The sequence below is a fragment of the Thalassophryne amazonica genome, chromosome 8 (genome assembly GCF_902500255.1).
Source record: "Thalassophryne amazonica chromosome 8, fThaAma1.1, whole genome shotgun sequence".
Taxonomy (NCBI): Eukaryota; Metazoa; Chordata; class Actinopteri; order Batrachoidiformes; family Batrachoididae; genus Thalassophryne; species Thalassophryne amazonica.
In genome coordinates, this window is record NC_047110.1 from 60,589,495 (window position 1) to 60,599,015 (window position 9,521).

Here is a 9,521-nt window from a genome sequence, read left to right on the forward strand (position 1 = left end):
ACAATCGATCAACAGCCTTAGCATTAATGAAAATAACAGAGGACCTTGCTACAGAATTGAACAACAAAAAACATACAATTGGAGTCTTTATCGACTTAAAAAAGGCTTTTGATACTCTTGATCATCAAATTTTATGAACTAAGTTACAGGCGTATGGAATTAGAGGGGTCGTGTTAAAATGGATGACAAGTTACTTAGAAAACCGACAGCATTATGTTGAATATGCAGGACAGGTATCAAATTGTAGAAAGATTCAATGTGGAATTCTGCAAGGTTCTGTCTTGGGACTGAAATGTTTTATTTTGTATATAAATGATGTGATTTATGTGATGTGTCAAAAATATTAAGGTTTGCACTTTTTGCAGATGATACAAATTTTTTCTGTTCTGGAAAGAATTTGGATGAATTACTTAATATAGTTGAGCAAGAAATGGCCCTACTTCAAAAATGGTTTAATGCGAACAAACTTTCATTGAATTTAAGCAAAACAAAGTATATGTTATTTACGAATCAAAGACAAAGAGATACTGCTGAATTTATTTTCATGGGATTAAAATTGAAAGTGTCAGAATTTAGATTTCTGGGGGTTAATATAGATGAGAAGCTAAAATGGAAGCAACACATTGCCTATATAAAAAAAATTCAGTAAAAACTTTACTATTTTGAGTAATAGTAAGTAGTAAAATTTACCCAAAGTACCCAAAGTAAAATTTTGGGTTAATTATAATGCAATGAGAATTTTGTACTGCTCCTTAATTCTCCCATATTTTATGTATTGCTTGGAAGACTGGGGTAATTCCTACAATTCTAATTTATTGCCTTTTATTTATTTTACAAAAAAAAAAGTGATACGAGTTCTGCACAGAGCTCCTCCAAAAGCACACACTTCTGGACTCTTTTTGAAGTCAGGGCTGTTAAAACTTAAAGACCTTATCTCTTTACAGACATTGATAATTATGTTCAAAGCTCGGCATAATTTGTTACGACAAATTTTGAAAATCTTTTTATTATGAATGATGAAAATAGTAGATGAAATCTTGATTTTAAATTACCTTTTTCTAGAATAACACTTAAATGAGTGTCTCACATGCTGGAGTTAAGTTATGGAACTCTTTGGGAAATGAATTAAAATCATGTTCGAATATTATTCAATTCAAATATAAATTTAAAAAAGAAATGTTGAAGTCTTATTTGTAAAAACAATGTAAAAAAAAAGTCATACTGTACAACCCCTGGCAAAAATTATGGAATCACCGGCCTCGGAGGCAGTAAGTAACCGTTACTGACTGCCACAATCTTTTTTCTTGATTTCTTACAGTGTTTCTTAAAGCCAGAAAGTTGCCATTTGAAATGACTTTAGTTTTGTGTCATGTCTGTGATCTGCTTTTTTTCTACAAAATTAAACAACTGAATGAACAACCTCTGAGGCCGGTGATTCCATAATTTTTGCCAGGGGTTGTATGTGGCCATCTATGTTAATTGTTTACTGTATTCTCTGTGTGACAATGGGGTAGGGATTAAATAAGACTTGGTCTTCATCCTACTCCTGTTCTTACTGTGAATGTATTGTGTCTGTACTGTACATTCTCATGTAAAAAGAATAAATGAAATGGAAAAACATAGAGAAATGATCATTTTCCCAACAAACACCCTCAAAAACAACAGCCGCCCCAAAGGACTGATAAGGGAATCGTTAAGCAAAAAGGCTATTGATGTCGGTGGATCAAATCATTTCTTAATGATTCTCGAAAAGATCTGGCTGTCGATACCCAAGCCTAGTTTAAAAAAGTTAGCTTTGTTAACCACTAATTTGCTAACTGAAAAGTTAACTTTTATAACGTTAATCCCCCCCCCCCCCGGTCAAAACGCATAGAACACTGCCATCTACTGGATGGAAGTGTGAAAAGCAGCCAACATGCTGAGTCACACTTAAACAGAATTTTCAGTTTTACATATGCTTTTTTTGTTGTTGTTTTTTTACAAATAGAAAAAAAAAATTACATATTTATTAAATACACGTCTACTTGTAAAAACCAACACACAAGTTACAAATCAGAAATTTGTGTTTGTGGATCACAAAACACAATTAATTCATATTTGTATTCATTTTGTCCTTTTGCACCATGACCCTGGGGCTACACACAAAATACAGTGTGATTCCCCAAACTGTTAACGTCTTCTCAGAAACAAATGAGCATTAACGCAATCATCACAGAGATGTCACCTTTAAAATGAAGGACTTTTTCATGCACATAGATGTCAATATTCTGAAAAGGAAACAGATGATAAGCTCACTTCCTTATTTACACATGACACTACTTCCTGTCCACAAAAGCAGAAATTGCAAAAATTAAGAAGTCACAATGTTGAGTGTCATATGAGTGGTTGAATAAATTATCTGAAGTCAACAACAACCAAAAACACCCAGGGATGTAGTAAACTATCTATGCATTTCCACAGTCATTTTTTTAAATTTCAGATAATATTATTTGACTGATGTAAATATACACTGGGAGGTTTTTTGTTTTTTTGGTTTATCGAGTCAAGCTGGGTTGTGTCCAGATTTGATAAAAGACGGTATTCTGTAGAAATGCTTGGGTGCACCAAAACACTAACAATAGTGTTTATTCTGCTCATGTCACTGCGAAAAAGTGTGAGATCAGTGATGTTTAACATAGCACCCATTTATCATGTTTTTTCACATCTGTTCATGATGTGCTGCCTCCATGCCTTCTGCAATTGACACTGAAGTAACGTCAAAGATTTAAATTGTGTTTACTGGACTCTGGGAGCTATTAAAAATTCATTATTTTTAAAAATTCATTATTCAAAATACATTATTCAAAAATCATTGGAACAAATTCCAGAAAGTAATAACCTGTTGTAAGTCATAATCTGTTGCTGCCAGACTTGTGACAGGAAGCAGAAAGTTTGACCACATTACACCCATTTTGGCATCTCTTCACTGGCTTCCAGTCCCTGTGAAATCAGATTTTAAGGTTCTGTTACTAACCTCTAAAATTATTCACGGACTAGCACCTCCCTACTTAGCTCACCTACTTAAACCCTACGTACCGACCAGGGCTCTGCATTCTCAGGGTGCAGGACTACTTTGTGTCCCTAGGGTGAATAAACCATTACCAAAAAAATAGTACTGATAAGTATATAAAAAGTAAACTGGAAGTATACTTGAAACATACTTGCATGTACTGATAAGTAGATAAAACGTAAACTGGAAGTATACTTGAAACATACTTGCATGTACTACTTTTTGGTAAGGGAAAAGTCTGCGGGTCACAGTTTTCTCTTATCATGCCCCTGTTCTATGGAATGATCTTCTTGCATCAATAAAACAGATTCTGTAGAGACTTTCAAGTCCAGACTTAAGACACACTTATTTTCCCTCTCGTATGGCTAGCATAATGGCATAATATGTTGTTATGCTTTCTACTCTTTCAAATTCATTTTATTAGGAAATGGCCTCAACTTTGTCTAAAGTCTGGGTCTTTTAGTGAAGCTTAGGGCTAGTGCCCAGCGATCAGCTTAGTATTTCTTCTGTTTTTCTTGTTGCTTAAATGCTGACAAATTATACTTTTTGTTGTCTTTCTGCCACCTGATTCTGTTTTTTTCTCTCTGTTTGAGGTGCAGCGCCATCCAGAGATGGGAGTGGTGTCTTCTGCAGGCCCCCTGTCCTGAGCACCAGTAAAATTTCCCAAAATTTCCTGTATGTTTGTATTGTCAATTGTGTTGGTAGCATGGCCTAAGCAGAGGGTCACCCCTTTGAGTCTGGTCTGCTTGAGTGTTCTTGCTCAAATCATCAGAGGGAGTTTTTCCTTACCACTGTTGCCTGTTTGCTTGCTCTGGGGGTTGGTAAGGTTAGACCTTACTTGTGTGAAACACCTTGAGACAACTTGTGATTTGGTGCTATATAAATGAAATAAATTGAATTAAATTTAATTTTGTTGGGAGATGGGGCACATTTAAGACTGCAGATGGGTACTGATTGCTAAAAACAACACAAAGACAAATAAAACCTGCTTCTTATAAATTTAGCTATTTAGTAGCTTTTTATTATTTTCAAAAGTTCTAGTTTAAAGAGATAAGCAGGTATGTACGGTGCATCCGGAAAGTATTAACAGCGCTTCACTATTTCCACATTTTATGTTACAGCCTTATTCCAAAATGGATGAAATTCATTTTATTCCTAAAAATTCTACACACAATACCCCATATGCCTCAGTCAAGATCAGGAGTCCAACTGTGTGTCACTTTTGAGAGAATTTCAGAATCATTGTATTGTTCTATTTTTTTTTTTAATGCAAGTTGGTCATGATTTGGGGGATGTTTGTGCAAAATTTTGTTGGATAAACTACTTTCATTGTCATTTTACAAGACAATGAATACCACTAAGTTTACCATGTCACGGACTGTACAGATGGATATGTTATTTTTGGAATGGTTTAACAAGGAATATGTTAAAATATATATTTAAACCTGGGTTACTTTCCCCAAAGTAAGTAAGTATTCAGTATTATTCTTTGAGCTCTCTTTCCTCTTCTTTGGATCATGTTTAATTTTCTCTCTTTCTCTTTGCGTCCTTGATTTGTCCTTCTTCTTAGCTTCTTCATATACCCTGTTGTTTTGTTTCATCCTCTCACGGTACAAATGGGTGCGTTCAGGTGATGATTTTCTGCAAAAAAGTTTGGTTAATTCCATCACCACAGCTAGTATTAATATTGATTTACTATTGACTGCATCATTCCATCTAGTGTTAATATATATTTAGTAGTGTCTGCATCATTCCTGTAACCTTCCAGAAGAACAACAGAAGGCACATGACAGCCTGCCTGGAGTTTGCCTAAAGGTACCTGAAGGATTCTCAGACCATGAGAAACAAAATTCTCTGGTCTGATGAGACAAAGATTGAACTCTTTGTTATGTTTGGAGTAAACCAGGCACTGCTCATCACCTAGCTATTACCATCCCTACAGTGTAGCATGGTGGTGACAGCATCATGCTGTGGAGATGTTTTTCATCAGCAGGAACTGGGAGACTAGTCAGGGTTGAGGGAAACATGAATTCAGCATTGTACAGAGACATCCTGGATGAAAATCACACAGCAAAGATATCAAAGGAGTGGTTCAGGACAACTCTGTGAATGTCCTTGAGTGGCCCAGCCAGAACCCAGACCTGAATCCGATTGAACATCTCAGAAAATTGCTGTGCACCGATGCCCCCCATCCAACCTGATGGAGTTTGAGATCTGAGATAAATGTACAACACAACCATTATTCATACTGCAGAAAAGAGCTATAAGAATAATTCATAATACTGGTTATAGAGATCACACAAATTCACTATTCTTAAAATCAAAAATTTTAAAACTTATTGATCTAGTTCATTTTCAAACAGTACAAATCGTGTATAAAGCAATAAATAATTTACTTCCTGGAAATATTAAAAACATGTTCTTTAATAGAGTAGGGGATTACAATCTGAGGGGCGAGTTTAACTTAAAACATCAGTGGGCACGTACAACATTAAAAGGATTTTGTATTTCTGTTTGCGGCATGAGGATGTGGAACAGATTGGGGGTGGGGCTCAAGCAATGTCCAAGCATGAACCAGTTTAAGCAGCGGTATAGGTACATGGTTCTTTTCTAGGTATAGGGAGGAGGAAGGGTGTTGAGGGTTAGGGTGTTTTGTTGATCATTGTTTATTTGTGTGCACTTTGTTTTTCTATCTTGTAAATATGTAGTATAAAATCACATGCATTGCAAATGTATGTATGTATATATGTATGTGTAGGTGTATGTAGGTATGTGTATATATGTATGAATCTATGTATGTAGATAAAGATATGGTGTTCACTAGATATGTTTATGATGATGGGATATGAGTTTGTGTTGTGTTAAATGTGTTTGTAGCATGGCCCAAGCAGAGGGTCACCCCTTAGAGTCTGGTCTGCTTGAGGTTTCTTCCTCAATACATCAGAGGGAGTTTTTCCTTACCACTGTCACCTGAGTGCTTGCTCTGGGGGTTGGTAATGAGTATATATGTATGTATATAAGGGGTGGGTGTTTATAAGCTTTTCTTCTGCTCACCCCCTTTTGGTCACACGTCATGAGGTTTCATCATGGCGTTGCTTTGCGCCATGCGGCTCCACCGCGACGTGCGGCATTCCTCGCATGTCTGTCTCAATGTGCCGAAAAAGTGCAGATGTCCACGTCTTCTGCAATTCCTGTGGAAGTCAGACGACGTCCCGGGTCAGCACAGCGTCCAGTGTGGAAATGAACGGCACATTTCACCGTTACAGGAGTTTTTGTCATGGAAAGAGGAGCGGAGGAATTCCGCGCGTCGCGGTGGAGCCGCATGGCGCAAAGCAACGCCATGATGAAGCCTCACAGGACATGTTCTGGCATGTCCAGGTCATCCACAATTTCTCGGATAGTCACACGGCTGAAAAGCCACCGAAAGCCGCCTGAAAGTCATCTGAAAGCCGTCCTGTGAGACCAACACGGAGGTGGTTTTGTGCCGCGCCATGAGTGGCATGGTGGCGCATTCCTCCGCTCCTCTTTCCATGAAAAAAACTCCTGTAACTGCGGAATGTGCCGAAAAAGTGCTGATGTCCTCGCCTTCTGCCTTTTTTGTGGAAGTCAGACGACGTCCCGGATCAACAAAGCTTCACTTTGGAAATGATCTGGTTGTTTCAGCGGGGCTTCAGCCTGTCGATCGGCGCTCGGAGTGTGCCGCGCTCTCAGACGCTGTGGGCGGTCTTTAAACCGGCTGGAGCACTCCGTAATCTGTGTAATCCCCATAAAATTGTCCCTGAAAGCCATCTGAATTTTCCGAATGGTGTCCACCTGGAGGTCTCTCACAGTTTCTTTAAAAATGTGATGCAGCAAAGCTCCAATTCATTCAGACTTTTATTCGCAATAAAAATCCGACGAGAGGGGTGGACCACTGCTCACACAAAGCCTGCTCACAGGCGAATGACGCAACCAACAGGCGTGAAAAAACTCACGCATGCGCACGAAGCTTCAAGCTTGGCTGATGCAATCACACGTGATTCAAATCCATATGGTTTTTGCAAAAAATAAAAAGGTCGGATACTTTTCTAACAGACCTCGTATTTGTGCTGAGCTGCAGGTCTGCGCTCTGACTTTCCTACTTTGGCCGCTGTATTTAAATGCATTTGTGAGAGAAGACCGAGGAGCTGCTGCAGCCAGCAGCGTTTTTTTTTTTTTCTGTGCCCTTAGTTTTTACTGCATTGTGTACACGGCGTCGTCATGACGACACACGTCGCAACTTGAAGCGGGCCAAAGTAGGCGTTGTATCGCGTTATCTGATTGGTCGTTATTGATAGACGGCGTCGCTCGATTGGCTAGTGCTACGCTGCACGCGAGGTGTATTCGGCTCCACCAGCGGTCAACTCGGCATGTGGTACAACTTAGAAAGTGGCGAATGAATAATTCGCCACTTTTGAATAATCAAGTCCCATCTTATCTTAGGGACCTCGTAGTACCATATCACCCCAATAGAGCGCTTCGCTCTCAGACTGCAGGCTTACTTGTAGTTCCTAGGGTTTGTAAGAGTAGAATGGGAGGCAGAGCCTTCAGCTTTCAGGCTCCTCTCCTGTGGAACCAGCTCCCAATTCAGATCAGGGAGACAGACACCCTCTCTACTTTTAAGATTAGGCTTAAAACTTTCCTTTTTGCTAAAGCTTATAGTTAGGGCTGGATCAGGTGACCCTGAACCATCCCTTAGTTATGCTGCTATAGACGTAGACTGCTGGGGGGTTCCCATGATGCACTGTTTCTTTCTCTTTTTGCTCTGTATGCACCACTCTGCATTTAATCATTAGTGATCGATCTCTGCTCCCCTCCACAGCATGTCTTTTTCCTGGTTCTCTCCCTCAGCCCCAACCAGTCCCAGCAGAAGACTGCCCCTCCCTGAGCCTGGTTCTGCTGGAGGTTTCTTCCTGTTAAAAGGGAGTTTTTCCTTCCCACTGTAGCCAAGTGCTTGCTCACAGGGGGTCGTTTTGACCGTTGGGGTTTTACATAATTATTGTATGGCCTTGCCTTACAATATAAAGCGCCTTGGGGCAACTGTTTGTTGTGATTTGGTGCTATATAAAAAAAAATTGATTGATTGATTGATTGAATGGGCCAATCAGAAGTTGGCAAAATCACATACCATATAATAATTCTAATTATATATGTTCCAATAATATTCACAGTTCACTATTTTGTACAACAAATAATTAATTCAATGGAACATATATACAATGTGATGAGACTAATTCATAATAATAATAATTCATGATTCATTTTATTGTGTAAAAATATTTGTATACATGATTGCATATAATGACACATCATAACAAATCATAACATTCAGTAAAAACAACTATCAATCAAAATCAGGTGACATTCGTTATACTAAAATACAGATCATAATTTGCTTTAAAAATATCTATACTAAGAATAATACATGATTACATATAATACATCATAACAAATCATAACATTCAGTAAAAACAACTATCAATCAAAATCTGGTGGCATTCATTATACTATAATACAAATCATAATTTGCTTTAAAAATATCTGTACTTGGGGATAAGACCACTTCAGGTGGCAAACTATTCCAGATCTTTACTGCTCGGTTACTAAAGAATTCTTTCCTCACATTTAATCTAGATCTATTAACTTCCAAGCACCATTTATGCCCTCTAAGGCCAGTATACCTTCTCAATTCAAAAAATACCATGGGGTCAACATTCTCAAAACCATGCAAAATTTTGTATATTTCAATCAAATCACCTCGAGTTCGTCTGTCTTCAAGACTTGTGAGACCAAGTTGCAAGAGCCTATCCTCATAAGGCAAATTTTTAAATTCTGGAACCATCTTAGTGGCCCTTCTCTGTACTTTCTCTAAAATATTTTTGTCTTTCTGCAAATATGGTGACCATGCCTGCACACAATATTCAAGGTGAGGACGAACAAACGTTTTGTATAAAAGAAGAAAAGATTCCTTGTCAATAAACAAAAAGGCCCTTTTTATCATCTCAAGAATTCTATTGGCCTTAGCTGCCAAAAGAGCAATGTGGCGGGAAAAGGATATGTCCTTGGAAATCAACACTCCTAGGTCTCTTTCTTCTGAAACCACTTGTAATTGTTTTTCATTCATAAAATAATCGTAACATGGATTTTTTCTACCAATATGGAGAACTTTGCATTTTCCTTCATTAAACCCAAGTAACCATTCTTCAGACCAAGCCATGAGACTATCTATGTCTGACTGGAGGTCTTCCCCATCAGTTAAGGAAAGGATGGGGTGATACACCTTCGTGTCATAGGCGAAAATTTTACAATTTGACTTTATTGCACACGGCAAATCATTGATAAAAAGCAAAAACAATATCGGCCTTATAACTGATCCCTGGGGGACACCACTGGTGACCTTCATCCAAGAGGACTTCACACCATTCATACAAACTCTCTGTTCCCTATCACTTAA